The sequence below is a fragment of the Bos grunniens genome, chromosome X, assembly GCF_055505025.1.
Source record: "Bos grunniens cultivar Pamir isolate PY7600 chromosome X, Bosgru_T2T1.0, whole genome shotgun sequence".
Lineage (NCBI taxonomy): Eukaryota > Metazoa > Chordata > Mammalia > Artiodactyla > Bovidae > Bos > Bos grunniens.
The window spans coordinates 103,877,152-103,902,496 of NC_141194.1; positions in this window are offsets into that span (position 1 = coordinate 103,877,152).

Consider the following 25,345-nt stretch of genomic DNA (forward strand, 5'->3'; position numbering starts at 1 on the left):
ATTTGTATGTATTTTCTCTAATATTATAGATGAAATGGAGTTGTTGAAAATAATTATTTTCAAAATCACCTCTTCTCTATACTTAACAGCCATTTGGGGGTCATTACAATATAAACATTTTAAACTAGGGCTTCCCAGGTGGCACTAGTGGTAAAGAACCTGCTTGCCAGTGCAGGAGATATAAGAGATGGTCGGTTTGATCCCTAGGTTGGGAAGGAAATGGCTAACCCACTCCAGTATTCTTATCTGGAGAATCCCATGGACTAAGGAGCCTGGCGGGCTCCAGTGCATAGGGTCGCAGAGTCAGACATGACTGAAGTGACTTAGCACAAAATAAAAAACTATATTGAACATTTTGTCAGATCAAAAATCGGAAATTTAGAACTGTTGTGAAATAAATGAATTTTAATAGAGTTCCCTCTGCAAAGCAGAGGTTTATGGGGGAAAGAGAATAATTTTCATCTATAATGTATTTAATCATTTTAATATTTATATTGAAAACTGTCTCTGGAATAACAATCAGATGTAGGGCGTTTCTCTGACATTTTTATTATATGTGAAAGGCGAGTTTATAGTCTACATAAACCTGATCTGTATGTTAAATCCATTAAAAATCCCTGCCCAGATTCCTAAGGCAGTTGATTAAGTATATCTGAGTCTTTCTAAATCTGAGAAATATTTTTCATGAGGAAGGACTCCTGGACCACTGGCATTCTAAGTACATCCCACCACATTGTTATGTACAGTTGGTAGTAATGTGTCAGCATGAGTGGAAAAAGAGAGTTGGAAATTTATATTTTTCAGCCTTATCTTAGCAGGCACTTGATCCTGTGTTTCCCATTAAAAGTCTGACTTGTGCAAGTTGCTGGGATTTCACAATGAAAATAAACTACCTGCTCTCTTGAATGAAGTCTGGGATGACTGAAAAAATATGATAAAGTAAAACCTTTTTTAAATAGAACTTCTCATTTTTTTAGACAAAGAAAGGAAAATTGCAAAAAAAAAATGGCATTAAGAATGCAGTATCAGCAGGCATTTCTACAATAAGTTTTAGAGCCAGTAGTAGTTCTTTTACTCTATTTCCAAATATTTTATCCTGATCCATGAATATTTATGCTCTGGATGATAATCCTGAAGGCCCTTTGATAATACTTTTTATCATAGAAAGATTAAACTGTGTTTATTAGAATGTACTTATTAAAGTGAGAAAGTAAATAAAACTGGCAAAGTTTCAACAGAATTTACAATGAGACAGGATTTATGCTAAATTGTAAATAAATCAGAATATCACATTTCTCAATATTTAACCAAAACTTCAGTATTTTAGATTATAGTGCTATAGTTTAGATATTTATTCAAATGCTGTGGCTATAATTCATACATTTATGACTCTAGGTAGTTTATTGGAAATTAAGATCCTTCTAAATAAAATAATTGTATATAAAACTCTGAATAGACTGGATTTTGAATGAATGCCTAGTAATTGCATAAATTTACATTGTAGTATCCCATGGGTTCATTTTAAACTAATAGGATCCAATTAAAAGAGCACTGTAAGTAGACACCTAACTAAACCTAAATATATGTTAAGTTGTTTAAGTTGTTAAATAAGCAAAGTGATAAAATATAGCCTTGTCATACTTCTTTCCTAATTTTGAACCAGTCTCTTGTTCCATGACTGGTTCTAACTGTTGCTTCTTGACACACATACAGGTTTCTCAGGAGACAGGATTTTGTTTAATGTTTTTTAAAAATATATTGAACATATATTTATTTAATCTGTTATTAAATAAACATTTTAGTATGCTTTTAATACTCAGATTTATTCACAGTTGAATGCATGATTTTTTAAAATTCAACAGGGATTTATTTAATGAGAGAAATGGAAAAAAAAAAACTGTTAAACTTTCAGATGTATAAGCTGGGTTTTGAAGAGGCAAAGGAATCAGAGATCAAATTGCCAACTTTGTTGGATCATGCAGAAAGGAAGGGAGTTTGAGAAAAACATCTGTTATACTCCTGCTTCATTGACTACACTAAAGCTTTTGACTGTGTGGATCACAACAAACTGTGGAAAATTCTTAAAGAGATGGGAATATCAGACCACCTGACCTGTCTCCTGAGAAACCTGTATGCATGTCAAGAAGCAACAGTTAGAACCAGATATGGAACAAGTGACTGGTTCAAAATTGGGAAAGGAGCATGACAAGGCTATATTTTGTCACTTTGCTTATTTAAATTCTGTGCAGAGATGGGCTTTCCCAGTAGTGCTAGTGGTTAAGAACCCGCCTGCCAATGAGGGAGACATAAAAGATGTGGGTTTGACCCCTGGGTCAGGAAGATTGCCTGGAGGAGGACATGGCAACACGCTCCAGTATTCATGCCTAGAGAACCCATGGACAGAGGAGCCTGAGGGACAGAGGACATTCCACAGTGTTGCACAGAGTTGGACACGACTGAAGTGACTTAGCATGCACACATGCACAGTACATCATGTGAAGTGATGCGCTGGATGAATCACAAACTGGAATCAAAATTGCTGAGTGAAATAACAACCTCAGATATGCAGATAACACTACTCTAATGGCAGAAAGTGAAGAGGAACTAAAGAGCCTCTTGATGAAAGTGAAAGAGGAGAGTGATAAAGTTGGCTTGAAACTCAACATTCAGAAAACTAAGATCACGGCATCTGGTCCCATCACTTCATGGCACATAGAAGGGGGAAGAGTGGAGGCAGTGACAGGTTTTATTTTCTAGAGCTCCAAAATCACTGCAGATGGTGACTGCAGCCATGAAATTAAAAGATGATTGCTCCTTTTAAGGAAAACTATGACAATTCTAGACGGTGTATTAAAAAGCAGAGGCATCACTTTGCTGACAAAGGTGTGTAGAGTCAAAGCTATGGTTTTTCCAGTAGTCATGTACGGATGTGAAAGTTGGACCAGAAGGCTGTTCACCGAAGTATTGATGCTTTTGAATTGTGTTCTGGAGAAGACTACTGAGAGTCCCTTGGACTTAAAGAAAAACAAACGTCAATCCTAAAGGAAATCAACCCTGAATATTCATTGGAAGGACTGTTGGTAAAGCTGGATCTCCAATATTTTTGCCACCTGATTGGAAGAATTGACTCATTGGAAAAGATCCTGATGCTGGGAAAGATTGAAGGCAAAGGGAGAAGGAAGTGGTAGAGCATGAGATGGCTAGATAGCATCACTGACTCAATAGACATAAATTTGAGTAAACTCCAGGAGATAGTGGAGGACAGAGAAGGCTGCCAAGTTATAGTCCATACACAAATCCCACATTCTTTGATTAAAATCTTGAGATACAGTTATTTCACTTGACCTAGAACAATCAATAAAATAATTTTTAAAATGTAAATTTTAAGCTTTATTTTTATTTTCCTTATTAATTGTGGGAAAATACACATCAAATTTGTTATCCTAATGATTTTTAAGTGAATAATTCAGTGGCCTTACATTCACATTGCCATGCAAACTACATCACTATCGACCTCCAGAACACTTCATCATGCCAGACTGAAACACTGTACCCATTAATCCATACTTTTGGATGACACAAATATGTTAAGCTATTTTTGGATCTTGGGCATTAAAGCTGCTTTTAGTTATTTTATTGTTTCAGCACAGTGCTATAATAAACATCCTTATTCACCTATTTTCATATATTATTACTCATTTCGATTAACTAGATTCTCAGCAGTGGGGATCATACAGTTAAATGGTATGCATATTATTAAATATATACTGTCAGACTTATGTAAAAAATCTTGATGCAATTTACTTATTTTACCAATAACATAGAAATTTAGAAGAAATGGATAATTCCTAGCAAAATGTACTCAATAGCTCAGTCGTGTCTGACTCTTTGTGACCCCATGGGCTGTAGGCCACCAGGCTCCTCTGTCCATGGGATTATCCCATCAAGAATCCTGGAGTGGGTTGCCATTTCCTCCTCCAGGTGGTCTTCCCAATCCAGGGATCAAACCTGCTTTTCCTGCAGTTCCTGCATTGGCAGATGGATTGTTTACCACTGAACCTTCTGGGAAGCCCTCTAACAAAATAGGAATTACCAAATTTGATTCAAAGGAAAAGTGGTAGAACAATTGCCATAGAACAGATTAGAGAATGATTATACATATGCTATGAAAAAACAAACAAACAACAACAACAACAAAAAAAAACAGGCACCGGCGATTTTATAGTCAAGTACTATTATAAAATCTTTAAAAAAAATACATGTAGTGCTAATGCTATTCAAACTATTCTCAACTGTAATCTTGCTAATTCACTTTAATAAAATTGTCTCCAAGAGAGACATTTCATAAACCTAGCTCATGTTTTCAAACCAGAATAAAGGTATAAATTGATGCTCAGTCTATTTGCTGATAAGACTTGGATATATATTGTCTCAGGTGTGTGTATGTGTGGGTGTGGGAGTACGCAAATTACAGGAGCTGGGTTAAGTGTTACATAATAAGGATTCAGAAGGGGATACATGATGGGAAGAAAATTAAAGACTGGTTTAAAATATCAAAACAAGATAAAACTTATTTCAGATACTGACCATCATATCTTGCATTTTTTTCCTTTCCTTCAGGACAATCTGTTCAGAAATGTGAAACATGGAGAACAGCTCTTCACAGATAACATAAACTGAACGTTTATATAAGCAGATGATTAAGGAAAATTCTCTGCTTGCTTTTCCTGGCATAATAGTTCAAATGTAAAACAATACCTTATTGTTTAATGTTTATCAGTGAGAGGATCATAGCACTTCTATCTTTTAAAACATTTCCTGTCCAAATCCCTGTCTTGTGGATACAGACACACTAAGTACTCAGATTATTTCTGTGAAAGTTGTTGGGACTTCTGTTGTATCCTGTTTGTTCATCCATATTTATCATCATAATAAGTAACAGAAACTGTATGCCCATTTTGTTCTGAAATCAATCATTATCTTCATGCTTTGATACATATAACAGAGTTATATTAAGTAGAGATTAGATTTATAAGGTGAAGTACCTTTATTTTCCATTTGGTTTTTAATTCCTTAGTACTTCTTCACCACAATTTCAAATTTCAAATACACTCTTAAAGATAAACTTCTTTCATTATAGAATTTCTTTCTATGTAATTCTTCTTTTGGAGTGAAATGGTATAACAGAAATATTAATGCATTCATTAAAAATTTGTGACTATTTCCATAATTTTTAAATTAAAATTATACATTTAATTCTTTACTGTGTCCTTTACATTTAATTCCTGTGCAATATCAGAGAGCCTAAATGACAAGACTAGTATCTGATGGTGTAAAAACTTGCAGAAACTCACAAGGATTAAAGTAAACTAATTCTTCTGATCTGGAGAGAAGATACACTTTCTAATTACTTTGATTTTCCTCAATAAAGAGTCATCAGTAATGCTCACTTTTTGATTGCAGTGTAATCAAAATAATTATTCACTGACTTAGAGCAGCACCTAAGCTCTAGCACATTTCCTTTAGAAATACAGACCTCTTTTGAATATTTAAATTTGGATTAAAGGGATAAACCTACCACAAAATTTCAAAGGATATAAGGGGGCCTGGGATTGTAACTGTTAACTAAAGAATCCTGCTTGTGACCCCAATTATTATCTGTTGTTTATTTTTGTAATATATTTAAGTCTTAATACTAGACTTTGACTGCTGAAACATTCTTAAAACTGATTTACTAATTTGACTGAAAAATCATTCATTAATAATGAGAGGAAATTTGTCTTGGTTAATTTATTTACCTATTTGTGGCTCCAGTAACATTGAAATGACCTTTAGAATGTTTGGATACATTATTCATCAATTTAAATGAGCTCTCTGTTTCACTTTGACTGCTAGACATTTTGTGTTTGCTTCAACTCTCTCCATTCCCCACCCACCAAGACATTTATTTTTCTTCACATAACTGTTTCAAGAAGTTATCCAATTTTCAAGACATTTGATATATGATGGTATCAAGATACATTTTAAGGTTTATTTGTGGTATATCCATTTGCTTAAATAAAATGTAATTTTTGAGGGTCCCTATGAGCCAGACACTTTGGCACTGGTAATAGAATGTTGAATAAGATACAGGTGGTCTTTGTTATACATTAGAATTCTTACATTCCAGAGGGGAAATATCATAGACAAATAAAAAAGAAACAATTTATGACAAGATCCATATGGGAAATGCTCAATTGAGTGTTGTGATAGTAGTTAATAGTGGGACACAGACTAGCACAGACTATTTTAAAATAAAAGGGACCTTCATAAGCTTTTTCAAATGAGCATCTATTTAACAAACATAAAAGATTTAAGTGAAAATTATGTTGATAGATATAATGAGAAATTATTACACTGAATGAGGTCTGTAGGTCCTAGATAAGAAATCATTTTGCCTTTCCAGAATAGCAGTTGAGTGAGAAAGGATGTAGCTATATTGAAAACAGTATATGTTTGGAATTAATTTTTGTTCTTAGTATAGTTTACTAGCCATGGAAAGTATAGGTCAAGCATTAAATAAGCCACCTCTATTAGACTTTTCCACAACTGAGTTCTTATAAAGGTTGCAGACAAGATAGAAGAAAACAATAATGATATGAATAATTGCCACAAGGAAATAGGAATGAAAATCTTTAAAATTACTTTATGATATCTATTTATTCATTTTCATAGATGGTGTTTTTGAAATTTTTCTTCTGTAAATTTTGTATGACTCTTCCTCCCTCTTTCCCTCCTCCTTTCTCTTTTTCCTTCATTGCATTAATCATGCTAGACTGGTGATTCCTGATTTAGGACATAAAGATAAAGGTATTAAGTATGTGTCTTTGCATTACTGCATTATTACATCTAGTCTAATTGTAAGTATTGTATTGTATGTAAGTTACTACATGTGGAAAGATAAGTGGAGGTGTAAAAACAAAAAGCAAAACAAAACAAAAGAAGAGGCCTAGAGAATAACCACTTTTGAACTTAATTGCTTCTACTTGGGCAGCCTCACAAAGATCTAAAAAGAAAATAGCATCTACCACTTACTCATTTTCCATTTCTTTCCATTTCTTATTCTCTTTTTCTCTCTTCCTTTAAAAACACTTCTTCAAGACCTAGCTTAATTAGTCTTTCAAGATTGTATATTCCATTTTTGTCCCATTTAAATACTTTCCTATACTAATATATGGGTCCTTAGACTTCTTTTCTGGATGAAGTATATGATCCTGGGGAATAACTTCTAAATTTTATACTGAAAAAAATCACTTTTCTCTTCTTGTTCAGTTGAATTGAATTGAAATGACCTAGACCGAAGTGAACTGAAAAGATTTATACAGGGTCAATACATATTAAGGGTGTATGCCCTCTTACAGACAAGAGAGACAAAACGAATGCATTATGCAACTGAGCCTGGACCTGGTTTCATCATATTTGTAAACAAAGTATTATAGGCAGCTACTACTAATCACTAGATTTGGCATGTAAGATAAGCCTATATGGGATCCCAGATACCTTAAATATATTATTAATTATTTCTTCCTTTAGAAAGTTCATAGTTTACATTAGGGTTTACCCTTGGTGGTGTACATGTAGTGGGTTTGGCAAATATGTAATTCTACTTATCTACCATTACAATTTCATTCAAAATAGTTTCATTGTCTTAAAAATCTTCTGTGCTTTGCCTGTATATCCTGTTGCCTTCCATAAACCCTGAAAATCACTGGTTTTACTACTATCTTCATATTTTTGCTTTTATCAGAATGCCATATAGACTAAATCATATAGAATGTAGCCTTTTCAGACAGTCTTCTTTAACTTAGTAATATATGTATACACTTAAGGTTCTTCCACATCTTTCTATGTCTTGAAAGCTCATTTCTTTCTATAGTGCTGACAATAATAGTCCATTGTCCAGACGTACCACAGTTTACTTATCCAAATACTGATGGACATCTTGGTTGTTCCAAGTTTTGAAAATAATGAATAAAGCAAATATAAACATTTGTGTGCAAGTTTTTGTGTGGATGTAAATTTTCATTTTGTTTGGATATATGTCAAGGAATACAGTTGCTGAATCCTATGCTAACAATATGTTTCATTTTGTAAGAAACTGCCAAACTGTCTTCCAAAGCTGCTTTGCCATTTTTCATTCCCATCAAAAGTGAATGATAGTTCCTGTTGCTCCACATCCTTGTCATCATTTGAATTTTCACCATTCTAATTGGTGTATAGTGGTATCCCAATGTTATTTTAAATTGCAATTCTCAAATGATATTTTATGTTGAGCATATTTTTATGCATATTTGTTATCTGCATGTCATCTTTGGTGAAGCATCTGTTCAGTTTTTGCCCATTTTTTCCTTAAAACAATTTTACTGTGAAAGTACACTTAGTATGACATCTACTCTCTTAACACACTTTTAAGCTTACAATATTTTATAATTGACCACAATGTTATACAGCAGATCTCTAGAGCTTATTCTTGCTAAACTGAAATTTTATGCTTGTTGATAAGTAACTATCCATTTCTCTCTCTTTCTGACCTGTGGAAACCATTATTCTATTCTTGAATTTTAGGAATTGGGTTATTTTTAGCTACTTCATATAAATGGAATAATTAAGTATTTATCTTTCTACGATTGTCTTATTTCACTTAGCATAATGTCCTCAAGATTCATTCATGTTGCCATATATTGCAAATTTCCTTCTTTTTCTTAAAGGCTGTATAGTATGCCATTCTATGTATCTACAACATTTTTTTTAAATCTACTTATCTGTTGATGGACTAGGTTTTTATACATATTGGTTATTGTGAATAATATAAGTCCCTTGGACAGAAAAGAGATCAAATCAGTCAATCCTAAAGAAAATCAACCCTGATTATTCATTGGAAGGACTGATGAATGAATAAGCTGAAGCTGCAATACTTTGGCCACCTGATGCAAAAAGCCGAATCATTGAAAAAGACCCTGATGCTGGAAAAGATTGAAGGCAGGGAGAGAAGGGATTTAACAGAGGATGAGATGGTTGGATAGCATCACTGATTTCAATGGACATGAGTTTGAGCAAACTCTGGGAGATTATGAAGGATAGGGAAGACGGTGTGCTGCAATTCATGGGGTCGCAAAGAGTCAGACATGACTGAGTGACTGAACAACAATAATTTCCTCACACAGTTCACAACCACCATTGTCCAAAAGTGAGCAAACAATAAATGCTGGAGAAAGCGTGGGAAAAAAGGAACCCTTCTATGCTGTCAGTGTAAAGGTCAATCAGTAACAGACACTATGGAGAGCAATGTTCAGGTTTTTTTAAGAAATGATAGTGAGTGCAATTAGAACACTCCCTAACAACATACACAGAAACAAACTCCAAATAGATTAAATTCTAAATAAAAGTATATGAACAAGATTTGACATAAAATAAAGCAAGTTCTTTTTTGACCCACCTCTTAGAATAATGAAAAATAAAACAAACATAAATAAATGGAACCTAATTTTCCTTAAAAGCCCCAGCACAGCAGAAGAAACCATAAACATAACAAAAAGGCAACCCTCAGAATGGAACTATATTTGCAAACAAAGACACCCACGAGGAATTTATCTCTAAATCATGCAGACAGCTTATGCACCTCAATATCAAAGAAACAGCCCTATCAAACAGGGGCACCAAGATGTAAATTAACATTTTTCCATTTGCAGAAATGGAGAAGTTTGGGAAAGATTGAGGGCAGGAGGAGAAGGGGTCACAGAGGATGAGATGATTGGATGGCATCACCAATCGACACAATGGACATGAGTTTTATCAAACTCCAGGAGACAGTGAAGGACAGGGAAGCCTGGTATGCTACAGTTCATGGGGTCACAGAGTTGAACATGGCTTAGCTATTGAACAACAACAATTATGAATAGTGCTCAGTGAACATGGGGATGCTATGCCTTTCAGATGAGAGAAAATATCTCCTAACCATATATCTGATAAGGGATTAGTCTCCAAAATACGTAAAAAATATATTTTTACTATCCTACAACTGTGTAGTAAAAACAAAACTAATGACCCAATTAAGAAGTGCACAATAGACTTGAATAGATAATTCTCAAAAAAAAAAAAAATATGAACGGCTAACAGGTACATAGAAAAATGCTCAACACTGCTAATCTTTAAAGAAATGTAGATCAAAAACATAAGATATCACCTCACACTTGTCAAGATGGCTATTATCAAAAAACAAAGCACAATTGTTGAATGAATGTGGAGAAATTGGAACACTTACACACTGTTGGTGGAAAAGCAAAATATAAAATGTATGGAGGTTCCTCAAAAAATTAAAAACAGAACTACCATATGGTCCAGCAATTCCACTTCTGGGTATTTATCCAGAATAATTGAAAATCTTTTTCCATTTTTAACTGTTTTTTTTTTTTAATTTCTTGAGTTTTAAGAATTCTTTATATATTTGGGATAATAATTCTTTATCAGAGACATCCTTTACAAATATTTTTCCCCAGTCTGTGGCTTGTCTTCTCATTCTTTTCAGTGTCTCATAGAGAGCACTTTTTAAAAACATTTTATTAAATTTCCAGTTAATAATTATTTTCTTGAAGAATGTTGATATATGGCAAAACCAATACAATATTGTAAAGTTAAAAAATAAAATAAAAAAAGAAAAGAAAAAACTAAATAAAATATAAAGGGATAAAAAAAAAAGAATCACATCTTTGTCAAGGCTATCTAGATTTTCACCTATGTTATCTCTAGGAGTTTTATAGTTTTGTTTTATAGTTTTGCATTTTCCATTCATGTCTATGATCCATTATGGATTAATTTTTATGAAGGATATAAGTTCTGTGTCTAGCACCATTTGTTGAAAATACTATCCTTGTCTGTGCTCTTTTGTCAAAGGTCAGTTGACTATATCTGTGTGTGTCTGTGTCTGAGCTCTCTATTCTGTTCCATTGATCTATTTGTCTAATCGATACTATTTGACACTGTCCTGATTGCTATAGATTTAATGTAAGTTTTGAAGTTGGGGTAATATCAGCATTCTAGCTTTGTTCATCTCCTTCAATATCTTATAATATTAAATGTTCCCATTCATGAACATGAAGTATCTCTCCATTTATGTAGTTTTTGATTACTTTCATCAGAGTGTTATAGACTTCCTCTTCCAGATCTTGCACATAGTTTGTCAGATTTATACCTAAGTAAAGTAAATGAAATACTTAGATATAAATCTGACAAACAATGATTTTTAATCTTGAATTCTAATTGTTCATCCCTTGTATATAAGAAAGAAATTGACTTTTGTGCATTCATCTTGTATCCTGCAATCTTGCTTAATCACTAGTTAGATCCAGGAGTTGTTTTTGTTTTTGTTTTTGACAGTTCTTTAATGTCATCTATGAACATAGTTGAATTTCTTCCTTCCCACTTTACATATGTTATATTTTCTTTTCCTATTGCATTATCTAGGGGTTTGGGTATGATAATGCGTAGTAGAGCAGTGTTATGGGACATTCTTGTCTTGTTCCTGGTATTAATGGTGAAGAACATAGTTCCTCATCAATAACTATGATGTTACCTGTTGGTTTTTGTGAATACTCTTTATTAAGTTGAGGAATTCCTCTGTATTCTTAGTTTGTTGAGAGTTATTTTTTTAACATGAATAGCTTTAGATTTCATCAAGTGACTTTTCTGTATTTATTGATATAGTTAATGTGATTTTTCTTCTTTAGTCAGTTGATGTGATGGGTTGCATTAATTGATTTTCAAATGTTGAACCAGGATTACATACTTGGAATTGTATACTTCTCTTCATACAATGTTAGATTTAATTTGCTAATGTTTTGTTGAGGATTTTGCTTTTATGATCATTAGAGACATTGGTTTATACTTTTCATTTGTTGCAATGCCTGTACCTCATTTTAGTATTAGGATGATGCTGGCCTTATAGTATGTTATGACATGCTTCCTCTGTTTCTATTTTCTGGAAGAAATAGCAGAAATTTGGATAAACTTCTTTAAATATCGGTAAAAGTCACCAGCGAACCCATCTGGGAATGGTGCTGTCTGTTGTGGAAGGTTATTAATTATTTATTCAATATTTTAAATACACATAGGCTTATTCAAACTATTTCTTCCTAAAATAGTTTTGACTGATTGTGTCTGTCAAGGAATTAGTGCATTTCATCTATGTTATCAAATTTGTGAGCATAGAGTTGTTCAAAGTATTTTTATTATCCTTTTAATATTCATGGTATCAATACCTTCTTGCATTTCTGATGTTAGTAAATTATGTCTTCTCTATTTTTCCTAGTTACTGTGGCTAGAGTTTTATGAATTTTATTGATCTTTTGAAAGAATGGCTTTTGATCCCATTGATATTTGTTTATTGATTTATTTCAATCATTGATTTCTAATCTAATCTCTATTATTTGTTTTATTCTACTTTGTTGTTATTGTTTAGTCGATAAGAAGTGTCCATACTTTTGTGACCCCATGGACTATAGTCTGCCAGGCTCCTCTATCCATGGGATTTCCCAGGCAAGAATATTGGAGTGGGTTGCCATTTCTTTCTCCAGGGGATCTTCCTGACCCAGAGATTGAACCCAGGTTTCTTGCATTGCAAGCAGACTCTTGACCATCTGAGCCAACAGGGAACCCCATCTGAAGAGAAGTTCAATGTAATTCTTTTATTGACTTTCTCTAAGTAAGGTGTACCCCTGCACCCTGGCGTCTTTCAAGTGTTTTTTTTTTTTTTTTTCCCCATTGTTTTTCATTTTCTAGTTTGAATAAAATATACCTAGGTATAGATTCCTTAGTATTTGTCCTGCTTGGTGTTCTCTTAGCATTATTTTTAAAATAAATGGCCTACTAAAAGGATACTATTTCACTTATGCTGGTAATTTAGTATTTCAACATTGAATTTCATCTTTTGATATACCTTTATAAACCCATTCTCACAACTTTAAATTACATTTGTATAATTTATTTAATTTTTAATCACCAATTACTTGTAAGATTTCTGTGATATATGAAGAAGAGAACTCTTTTACCCTTTTTCATTGAATTAATGTTTCATTTTAAACCACCATCTCTTTTGAAATGTATAACTACATAATAGTATATGAGAAGCCAAATAATATACAAATATACAATCTGTTTTTATTCAATCGAGCTATAATGTGCTTTATTGCAATAAAAATATAGCTCTGAATTTCATGGAGTTATTTAATTCTTTTTAGATGTCACTCAGGATTTTAAATGAAGAAGAATGAAAATACCAAGTATCAGTGCTGATATAAGCTAACTGGAATAATCATATACTACTCAAAGGTTAAAAATTTGCATACTTTGGAAGCATATTGGGTAGAGCCTATGTAAACTGAACTTGTACTTAATGCTGTAACCAAGAAATGTCAATTCTAGTTATGTACTTAATTGTAAAATAGACAAATGTTCATCAAAAACAGGTACGAAAATAATCATGGTGGTATGATATATAATGGCCCTACCCAGGACTGGCGAACTGTGGTCAGCAGGTCAAATTTTGCCTGCCATCTATTTTGGTAAATAAAATTCTATTGGAACACAGTCATGTTCATTCTCATCCATATCTGCTTTCTCACTGCAGTGGCAGAGTTGTGTAGCTGCCATATAAACCATATATCTAAAGCCAAACAGTTTTACTGTCTGGCCTTCTACATAAAATTTTTTTCAACTTCTAGCCCAAACTATAAATAACCAAATGTGGATCAATATAATGGAAAAATAGTACCCCGTTTTACAGTGGATCTTTATATAGCAGCAGTTTTAAACTTAGCATGCATCACAATCCTGAGAGCAATTTAGCATAAATTGCTTGTCACCACTCCCCAGAATTTCTAATTCAAAAGTTCTTGGGTTCAACCCAAGAAATTGCATGACTAACAAGTTCTCAGGTGATCCTGATTCTGCTGATCTAGAAGCCACACATTGAAAATACTGTTATAAAGTAATGAATATGAGTAAATTACTTCAGTAAGCAACAACATGGATGAATTTCACAAACATAATGCTTGACAAAAGAAGCTAGACACAAGAGTACATATTTATTGTTCCATTAATATAAAGTTATAAAACAGACAGTAGAAATCAAGGTACAGACTGGTTTAAATAGTGACTAGAACAGGGAGCAATGGGGATTCCTAGAGTGTTATTTTTTTCTTGATATTGGTGGTGGTTACACATTTCTGCTCACTTTATGAAATTTCATAAAGCTAAATATTCACAATTTGTGTAATATGCTTAAATAAGTTTTGTAATAAAATTATAATTTCAGTATTCTTTAAATTACAAAAACAAAACCAATACTGCCACAGTTGATAACAATGTCAAACAAGAAACACTATAAAATGTACAAAAGAGAAAACCAATAACTCAGACTTAACCAATAATGGTTTAACTTTCCCAAATATCAAGAAGCAAAGAGGGTGGATACTGGGCCTTCTAGAACTGCTGCAACTTCTATAGAATGTCCTCAATCTCCTATCTTTCTGTTCAGTCATCCTTAGTATATAATTTCTATATTCAAAGTTACAAAATGGGGAATTTCCCTGATGGTCCAAAGTTACAAAATAGGGAATTTCCCTGGTGGTCTAGTGGTTAAGAAGTCACCTTGCAATGCAAGGAAGGTAGGTTTCATCACTGGTTGAGGAACTAAGATCTCACATCCACACATCCCACATCATGAGGCAGCTAAGCCCAAAGGCTGCAACAAAGATCTGCATGCTGCAACTAAGACCCAAAGCAGCCAAATTTAAAAATAAGTTGCAAAGTGGATGCTCCTATTCAAATCATATCATTCACATTCCATTGAAGAAGAATAAAAAGTGATAAAGATTAAAACATTGACATCTTACAAGAAATGCCAAATCTCCCCCTAAAACTTTTTTATATATTCATAATTTTGTCACATGATCACTCCTAGATGCAAAAAAAAAGCTTCATAAATGAAGTAATTAAGCTTTTTTTGATACCTTAAGAATACTATTAGTAAGAAAGAAGTGGATGTTTTGTAAGCAGTTAACAGTCTTTCATATTGTAGGTGACTAAAGTTACAAAGTATCCCATAATCACAAAATGGATGTTTTCAACACATTTAAAATGGAATTTATCTTTTCAATATTGTTTTAAACTGAACTTGAACTATTTTTATGTATGATATACATCTTCGTATTATAAATGTCCCCAAATCTTTTTTGTTAATTTAAAAATATATATTTATTTTTAATTGGAGGATAATTGCATTACAATATTGTGTTGGTTTCTGCCATACGTCATCATAAATAAGCCATAGTATACATGTATCCTCTGCCTCTTGAACCTCTCTCTCCCTTCCCAGACCATCCAACCCCTCTAGGTTGTCACAGAGCACCAGATTGGAACTCTCTGGGTTATAAAGTAAATTTCCACTGACTATCTAGTTTTACATATGGTAATGTAAATGTTTCGATGTTACTCTCTGAATTTGTCCCATCTTCTCCTTTCCCACACTGTATCCTCAAGTCTGTTCTCTATGTCTCCATCTCTGTCTGCATCTCCATTGCTGCCCTGCAGATAGGTTCACCAGTATCATCTTTCTGTTTCCATATATATATGTTAATATACCATATTTGTCTTTCTCTGTCTAACTTATCTAACTCTATATAATAGGCTCTATGTTCATCCATCTTATTAGAACTGAGTCAAATGCATTCCTTTTTATGGCTGAGTAATATTCTATTATACATATGTACCACAAATTTTTTATCCATTCATCTGCCAATGGATATCTACAATGCTTCCGAGTCCTAGCTATTGTAAAGAGTGCTGATATGAATATTGGATTTCATGTGTCTTTTTCAATTACATTTTTCTCAAGGTGCATGCCCAGTAGTGGGATTTTGGGGTCATATGATAGCTATATTCAAAGTTTTTGAAGGAACCTCCATACTGTTCTCCATAGTGGCTATATCAATTTGCATTCCCACCAAGAGTGCAAGCAGATTCCCTTTTTTCCATATCCTCTTCAGCATTTCTTGTTTGTATACATTTTGATGATAACCATTCTGACAGGTATGAGGTGATGTCTCATTGTAGTTTTTTTTTTTTTAATTAATTCATTCTAATTAGAGGCTAATTACTTTACAATATTGTGATGGTTTTTGCCATACATTAACATGAATCAGCCATGGCTGCACATGTGTCCCACCATCCTAAACCCCCCTCCCACCTTCCTACCCACCACATCACTCTGGGTTGTCCCAGAGCTTTGCTTTGCATTTTTCTAATAATGAGTGATATTGAGCATTCTTTCATGTGTTTATTAGCCACTTGTATGTCTTCTTTGGAGAAATTTCTGTTTAGGTCATCTGCCCAATTTTTTATTGGGTTGTATGTTTTTCTGTTATTGAGGCACATGAGCTGTTTATATATTTTGGAGGTTAATCCTTTGTCAGTTGCTTCATATCCTATTATTTTTTTCCCATTGTGAGGGTTGTCTTTTCACCTTGTTTATAGTTTCCTTTGCTGTGAAAAAGCTTTTAAGCCTAATTAGGTCTCATTTGTTTATTTTTATTTGCTTTACTGTAGGAGGTGGATCATGAGGATTTTGCTGTGATTTATGTCAAAGAGTGTTCGCCTATGGTTTCCTTCTAAGAGTTTTATAGTTTCTGGTTTTACATTTAGGTCTTTAATCCATTTTGAGCTTATTTTGTGTATGGTGTTAGAAAGTGTTCTAATTTCATTATTTTACAGCTGTATAGTTTAACCAGCATCACTTATTGCAGAGGCAGCTTTAGTCTACTGTGTATCCTTGCTTCCTTTTTCAAAAATAAGGTGCATGGATTTACCTCTGGGCTTTCTTTGTCCATTCATCTATATTTCAGTTTTTGTACTAGTACCATACTGTCTTGATGACTGTATATTTGTATTATAGTCTGAAGTCAAGCAGATTGATTTCTCCAGCTCCTTTCTTTTTTCTCAAGGTTGCTTTGGCTATTCAGATCTTGTATGTTTCCATAAAAATTGTGAAACTGTTTGTTCTAATTCTGTGAAAAAACTATTGGTAGCCTGATAGGGATTGCATTGAATCTGTAGATTGCTTTGGGTAGTATAGTCATTTTCACAATATTGACTTTTCCAATCCAAGAACAAGATATATCTCTCCATCTGATTTTGTGTCATCTTTGATTTGTTTCATCAGTTTATTATAGTTTTCTCTATAAAGTTATTTTGTCTCCTTAAGTTTGTTCCTAGGTATTTTATTCTTTTTGTTGCCATGATGAATGGGATTATTGCCTTAATTTCTCTTTCTGATTTTTCATTGTCAGTGTAAAAGAATACAATAAGTTTCTGTGTATTAATTTTATTTCCTGCAACTTCGCTATATTCATTGATAAGCTCTAGTAATTTTCTGGTGGTATTGCTAGGGTTTTCTATGTATAGTATTATGTCATTTGCTCTAGTAATTTTCTGGTGACATCGTTAGGGTTATCCATGTATAGTATCATGTCATCTGCAAACAGTGATAGTTCTGGATTCCATTCATTTATTTTTCTTCTCTGATTGCTGTATCCAGAAATTCTAAAACTATGTTGAATAATAGTGGCAAGAATGGGCACCTTTGTCTTATTACTCATCTCAGAGGAAATACTTTTAGTTTTTCACTATTGAGAATAATGTTTGCTGTGAGTTTGTCATCTGACCTTTATTATGCTTAGTTACATCCCTTTTATGTCTACTTTCTGGAGAGTTATTTTTTCCATAAATGGATGTTGAATTTTGTCAAAAGCTTTCCCTGCATCTATTGAGGTGATCATATGATATTTACCTTTCAATTTGTTTGTATGGTGTATCATATCGATTGCTTTGTGTACATATAAGGATCATTGCATCCCTGGGATGAAGCTCACTTGATCATAACATTTCATTCTTTTAATGTGTTGTTGGATTCTGTCTGCTAGAATTTTGTTGAGGATTTTTGCTTCTATGTTCATCAGTGATATTGGCCTGTAATTTTCTTTTTCTGTGACATTTTCATCTGATTTTGGTATCAGGGTGATGGTGACCCCATAGAATGTGTTTGGGAGTTTTCCTTCCTGTGCAATTTTCTGGAAGAGTTTGAACAGCATAGATGTACCTCTTCTCTAAACTTTTGGTAGAATTTGCCTATGAGACCATCTGGCCCTAGGCTTTTGTTTGTTAGAAGATTTTTGGTTACATTTTCAGTTTCTGTGCTTGTGATTCGTCTGTTTATAATTTCTATTCTTGGTTCAGTTTTGGAAGTTTGTACTTTTCTACGAATTTGCTGTATTCTTCAAGACTGACCATTTTATTGCCATATAATTGCTCACTGTAGTCTCGTGTGATCCTTTGTATTTCTTTTTTTTTTTTAATTTTTTTCTCATTGATTTATTTTTATTTATTTTTTTACTTTACAATATTGTATTGGTTTTGCCATACATCAACATGAATCTGCCACAGGTATACACATGTTCCCCATCCTGAACCCCCTTCCTTCCTCCCTCCCCGTACCATCACTCTGGGTCATCTCAGTGCACCAGCCCCAAGCATCCAGTATCATGCATTGAACCTGGACTGGCAACTCGTTTCATATATGATATTATACATGTTTCAATGCCATTCTCCCAAATCATCCCACCCTCGCCCTCTCCCACAGAGTCAAAATTTCTGTGTTGTCTGTTGTAACTTTTTTTTTTTTCATTTCTAATTTCATTAACTTGGGTCTTTCCCCTTTATTTTTCATGAGTCTGGCAAATAGTTTGCCATTTTTTTTTTATCTTCTCAAATAATCAACTTTTAGTTTTATTGATCTTTGTTATTGTCTCCTTCATTTCTTTTTCATTTATTTCTGCTCTTATGTTTATGATTTCGTTCCTTCTACAAACTTTGAGGATTTTTCTTCTTCTTTTTCTGGTCACTTTAGGTGTAAGGTTAGGTTGTTTATTCAATGTTTTTCTTATTTCTTGAGGTAGACTTGTATTGGTATGAAATTCCCTCTTAGCACTGCTTTTAGTGCACCCCATAGATTTTGAGTTGTTGTGTTTTCATTGTATTTTCTTTCTAGGTGTATTTGGTTTCCTTTTGGATTTATTCAGTGATCTATTGTTTATTCAGAAGCTTATTGCTTAGTCTCCATGTGACTGTTTGTTTTTGTAGATTTTCCCCAGTAAATTGTATCTATTCTTATAGCATTGTATTCAGAAAAGATGCTTGAAATGATTTCAATTTTTCTATGTCCACCAAACCTTGATTTGTGACTCAAGATACTATCTACCCTGGAGAAAGTTCCATGCTCACTTGAGAAAAAAGTGAAATCTGCTATTTTGGATGAAATGCCCTATAGATATCAATTGAGTGCACCTGGCCCAATATATCATTTAAAGCTTGTGTTTCCTTATTAATTTTCTATCTGTCCATTAGTGTGAGTAGAGTATTAAAGTCCCCTACTATTATCGTGTTACTGTTTACTTGCATTTTGATTATTGTTACTATTTGACTTATTTACTTTGGTGCTTCTATGTTGGGTGCATATATATTTATAATTGTTATTTTTCTTTTTAGATTGATCCCTTGATTACCATGTAGTGTCTTTCCTTGTCTCTTGTAATGGTCTTTATTTTAAAGTCTATTTTATCTGATGAGTATTTTTACTCCCACTTTCTTTTGATTTCCATTTGCATGGTATAACTTTTTCCAACCCCTCACTTTCAGTGTGTATGTGTCCTTAGATCTGAGGTAGGTCTCTTGAAGAGAGCATATATTGGGTTCTTATTTTTGTATCCATTCAGCCAACCTGTGCTCTTTGTGTGGAGTTTTAGGCCATTTACATTTAATGTAATTATTGATAAGTATGATCCTATGACTATTCACCTTATTGTGTTTAATTTGTTTTCATAGGCCTTATCTTTCTGTAGTGTTCCCTGTTGAGTGAAGTTCCTTTAGCATTTTTTGTAAAGCTGTTTTGATGATGCTGAATCTTCTTAAATTTTTCTTGTCTGTAGGGTTTTTTATTTCTCCTTCAAATCTGAATGAGATCCTTGCTGGATAGAATAATCTTGAATGTAGTGTTTTTTTTTTTTTTTCCCCTTTTATCACTTTAAGTGCATACTGCTACTCCCTTCTGGTTTGTAGTTTCTATTGAAAGATCAGCTGGTAGTCTTATGGGGATCCCCTCGTACGTTATTTGTTGCTCTTCCCTTCCTGCTTTGAATATTTGTTCTTTGGAATTAATTTTTGTTAGTTTGATTAATATGTGTCTTGGCATGCTTCTCCTGGGGTTTATCCTGTATGGAAATCTCTGGGCTTCCTGGATTTGGATGGTTATTTCCTTTTCCACATTAGGAAAATTTATGACTACAATCTCTTCAAATATTTCTCATACCCTTTCTTTCCTTCTTCTTGGAGCCATATTATTCTAATATTGTCCCAGAGGTCTTTGAAACTGTCCTCATTTTATTTCATTCTTTTTTCCTTTATTCTACTCTGGCTCTGTTATTTCCACCATTCTATGTTCCAGCTCATTTATCTGTCCTTCTGCCTCAGATAGTCTGATATTGGCTCCCTCTAGTGTATTTTTTAGTTCAGTTCAGTTCAGTTGCTCAGTCATGTCTGACTCTCACAACCATATGGATTGCAGCACACGAGGTTTCCCTGTCCATCACCAACTCCGTGAGCTTGCTCAAACTCATGTCCTTCAAGTCCGTGATGCCATCCAACCAGCTCATCCTCTCTCATTCCCTTCTCCTCCTGCCTTCAATCTTTCCCAGCATCAGGGTCTTTTCCAAAGACTCAGTTCTCATTAAATGGCCAAAGTATTGGAATGTATTTTCAATCTCGGTTATTTTGTTGTGCATTGCTGATCATCTGTTCATTAATTCTTCTGGGTCCTTGTTAACCTTTCTTGTATCTTCTCAGTATGTGCTTCCATTATATTTATCTGTGCCTCCATTTTACTTCCAAGATATTGGATCATTTTTACTATCAGTAATCAGAACTCCTTTTCAGGTGGACTGCTTATTTCATTTGTTTGTTCTTGTGAGCTTTTAATATGTTCCTTCATCTGCTGCATGTTACTCTTTCATTTCGTTTAATTTACCGTGTTTTAGGGTCTCCTTTCTTCAGGCTGGAGGGTCATAGTTTCTCTTAATTGTTTAGTTTGCCCCCCGTGGGTGGGATTGGACCAATGCCTTGTGAAGGTTTCCCAATTGGGAGGACTTGTGCCTATTCTCTGTTGGATGGAGCTGTATATTGTCTCTTTAATGGGCTGTGCCATGTCCAGTGGTGTCTTTTGGGTATCTCTGGGCCTTGTATGGCTTTGGGCAGTCTTTCTACTAATGGGAGTGGTTGTGTTTCTGTTTTGCTAATGGTTTGACTTGAGACATCTGCCACTGGATGTTTCTGGCCTTTGGGTGGATCTTGGCCTTAATGTTGAGATAGAAGCCCTTGGGAGGCTTTAATTTTTCATCAATTAATATTCCATGGGATTGGGAGTTCTCTAATGATCCAAAGTCCTGGACTCCAGTTTCCTACCTCGGGAGTTCAGGTTCAACCCCTTACTGTAGCACCAAGACTTGACAGGCCTGACAAAACTCTAAGACTAATGGTGAAAGCAGCACTAATTAGCCAGGAACATCTGAAAAATTTGCACACTTACAAAGAGAAAAGAAGAGAGAAAAAAGAGGCAAAAAAAGATAAAAAGAAGAGTCAAAAAAGAAGAGAGCAATCATGACTGTAAAAAATAAAAAAATAAATTTATTTAAATATGACATTTTAAAAATGGAGAAAATAGCTTATTAAAATAAAAATTAAAGGAATAATAAAGAAAGAAAATGAGAACAATATGAAAAAGGAAAGAAAAGAGGAAAAAATAGAAAAAGTAAGAGAAACAGGGAAAAAAAAGAAAAAAATGTTTACAGAGTGCTAGTTCCATCTCTGCCACCCTAGGAGGCCCTCCAATGCTGGACTGTTCTCTGCACTTGCTGTTGGGAATTTATTGAGGTAAGGCATAAAACTATTTGGAAAGCTGGCTGACTGAGAAGATAGCAGCCTAGTGTCTCAGAGTAACCATCTTGTCAGAGTCTGGAAGCCAGGTCCTTTTAGAGAGCTAGAGAGAGAGGCAATAGAGGGACTCAAATCAAAGGACAGAACAGAAAGGGAGAGGCAGTGGGGAAGTAAAGTGAAAGAGAGGGAGAGGTGGTAGGCAAGCACGTTAGTTTAAAGTCTGGCAGAGGTGTAGGGTTCTTTATGAGAAGCCATTATTTGTGATTATGATAACAAAAGCACTGAAAAGCAAGTCAAAGAAACACTTTCCAACACAGAGTCAGAATTGGTTTCTTCTCTGCAACAGGGACACATCAGACTCTAATCTGTCCCTACTCTTGCATGTACTTGCCTCCAATGTACATGGTTGCCAGAGCTAGTGAGTTTTCTTTTGTGGGAAATCTTATCATCCTTTTATACATTCCATAGACACAGAGTATACCTAATTGATTGTGTGGATTTAATCCGGATCTTGTAAAGCTGGAAGAAAGATTTTTGATCCTTGTCCTTAGCCACTCTGTCCATGGAATTCAGTTGTGGTTTTATCTCTTCTTTGCATGTAGGTCATCCACAGGAGTTTGCTACTGAGGCTGCCCTGGAAGACTTGGGTCTGCCCCAGTGATGTGGAGGTGGCACAGTTGCTTGGATTGTGGGGATCCTGGCAACAAAAGGTATACAGGGGTGCTGGCGGCCACAGGCACAAGAGATATGCCAGTAGGTATTAGGTTTTTTTTTTTTTTTTCCCTAGCCTCTGGCAGTTCTTCCTCATTGAGGACTGAACGTGAAGGTGGCATAGTTGTTTGGATCATGGGGAACCTCATGGAGCAAGGTGTGCAGGGATGCCAGCAACCATGGACACATGAGACAAGGCGCTATTAGAGTATTTTTATAGCTTCTGGCAACTGTATTCAAAAGGTTTCCCTGGCTGGGGTCTTTCTTTATTGCTTGGCACAGCAGATGCTCAAAAAATCCCCCTGGTTGGGGTCTTTCTCTATTGTCCAGCACAGTAGGTGCTCAAATGGTCACCCTGTCTGAAATACTTCTCTATTGCTCAGTGCATCAGGCACTCAAAAAGCCACCCTCTCTTGGGACTTTCTCTGTTGGTCAGCTGCCAGCGCCCACTTGTGGGGAGAGTGAGGCTATTGTGATGGCTCCACCCACTGTGCATGACTCAGTAGTATCATCCCACCTCCATGGCTGCCTGGATTTCCTTCAAGGGCATTTCCTGCTGCAATCTCCTCCCTCATGTTCCCTCAGGCTGTCTCCCCAGAATCAACAGCAATCCTTGCCCTGGGATTGCTTTCCAATCCCTGTACTCCAGCTCACACCCATGGCAAATACTGAAGGACCCTCCTCCCTATCCAGGGTGGGTAAGACTCTGTGCGTCTCACTCCATTCAGACCATCATAGATCAGCTGCTGTACTCTCCAACAGTCTCTGATGCCTCCCCTCTATCCCAAATTTGTATTATGATGTAGGGATCTCTCCTCTGCTTCAGTTCCTTCATCCCCTAGGTGGAGGTCAAGTTGCATTCACTGTCTTCTCGTTTTTCCTTCCTTCCTTCATCCTATCGAGATTTGTGTGGATATATATAATCCTTTCTGGTCTTCAGGGATTCCTATTAGCTCTCAGCTGGTGCTATGTGAGATCCTCTGCATTTGAAGAAATATTCCTGATGCATTCATGTCCACCTACTCCTCCACTATCTTGTCATTTTGTCCCAAACTCGAAAAATAGCTTTCTTCATTTCTTTTATTTCCTAGGGTAAATCTTGAACTAGACACATGTGAGATGATTCATGGTGTGTAGCCAAGCTCTAAATGACTTATAGATTGTTATTAAACACAGAAAATAGGTTCTCGTTTTATATGTCAGCTCTTATCACTGTGTATGATCTCATTACTTGTGTCATGAATGACAGTTTTTTTGTTTGTTTGTTTGTTTTTAGTATTGTGATTTGTTACTGTAGGTTTTTTCAAACATTGTGTTCAATCATTCATTCATCTCTTCATTCTTTCACTCTTCCATTTACTCATCTGGCAAATATTTATTGCATTCCCTTTAAGTGACATGTATTGTACCAGTAATGATACTGCAATGAATAAGACAGAAAGAGTCTATGCCCTCTTAGAAATGAAAAATTGTCAGAGAAAATAGAAACTGAAAAAGTTTTTGCAAGATATATCATGAAGTATTGTGAGTGTGTTATAGGGAAATCAAAGTTTGGCTTATTATCAAAAGTTTGCATGAAGTGATAGTTAATCTGAGACATTAAAAAGAAAGAAGTTAGCTAGGCTAAGTTAGTTAAAAGTGGGAGTGAACATTTCTCCATATTGAAGGATTATCTTGTGAAAATGTTTGAGTGAAAAAGTTCATTGCATGTTCAATGGACTGAATAAGCAAGATAGTATAATGACCAGATTTATGTTTAATTAAGGCCTATGTAGAGACTGAATTGTAGATAGCAAACATATATAGAAAGAGACTGATGAGAAGAATTTTTAGTAGTCAACATTAAAGATAGTAACTATTTGAACTAGGATGTCAGTTAGTAGAAGTGGAGAGAAGTGAATGAATTCCAGAGAAAGAATTAGGTCAGAAATGTGTAGGATGAATCATCTTAGGTTTCTGGTACTAGCAACTGAGTGGCTGGTAATTCCATTTAGTATAAGAAAAGTGGATTTGAAATGAAAAATGTTAAGTTCAGTTTTAGATATATTGAATTAGTATGTCTGTGAGACATTCAAATAGAAATGTTAAATAAGAAGCTAGATGAATAGATGTGAAGTTAGAGGAGAGTTATAGGGATTTTCAGCATCTAGATGCTAAAATTAAAATCAAAGTTAATGGTACCAACTAATAGGAGAAGTTACAAAGAAAATATAAAAAATCTTAGAAGAGTTCACAAATAAATAAAATGATGCCATTAAAGAATAACTTACACATAGTAGGAACTCAATATGTTTAGATTTATTCAAATTGAAAACCAATTTCATATGGAATTCATATATTTCAATAATATATTATTATTTCAGACTTATTATGAGTGAGAAACATTTTTCCATTTTATATCTGAAATAATTGTTCACACTTCCTTCTGGATCACATTTTGTACCTCAACTTTAACACTTGCTAAGATTGGAGCTCCAGAAAAACATCTACTTCTGCTTCATTGACTATGTTAAAACTTTTGACTGTGTGGACCACAACAAACTGTGGACAATTATTCAAGATA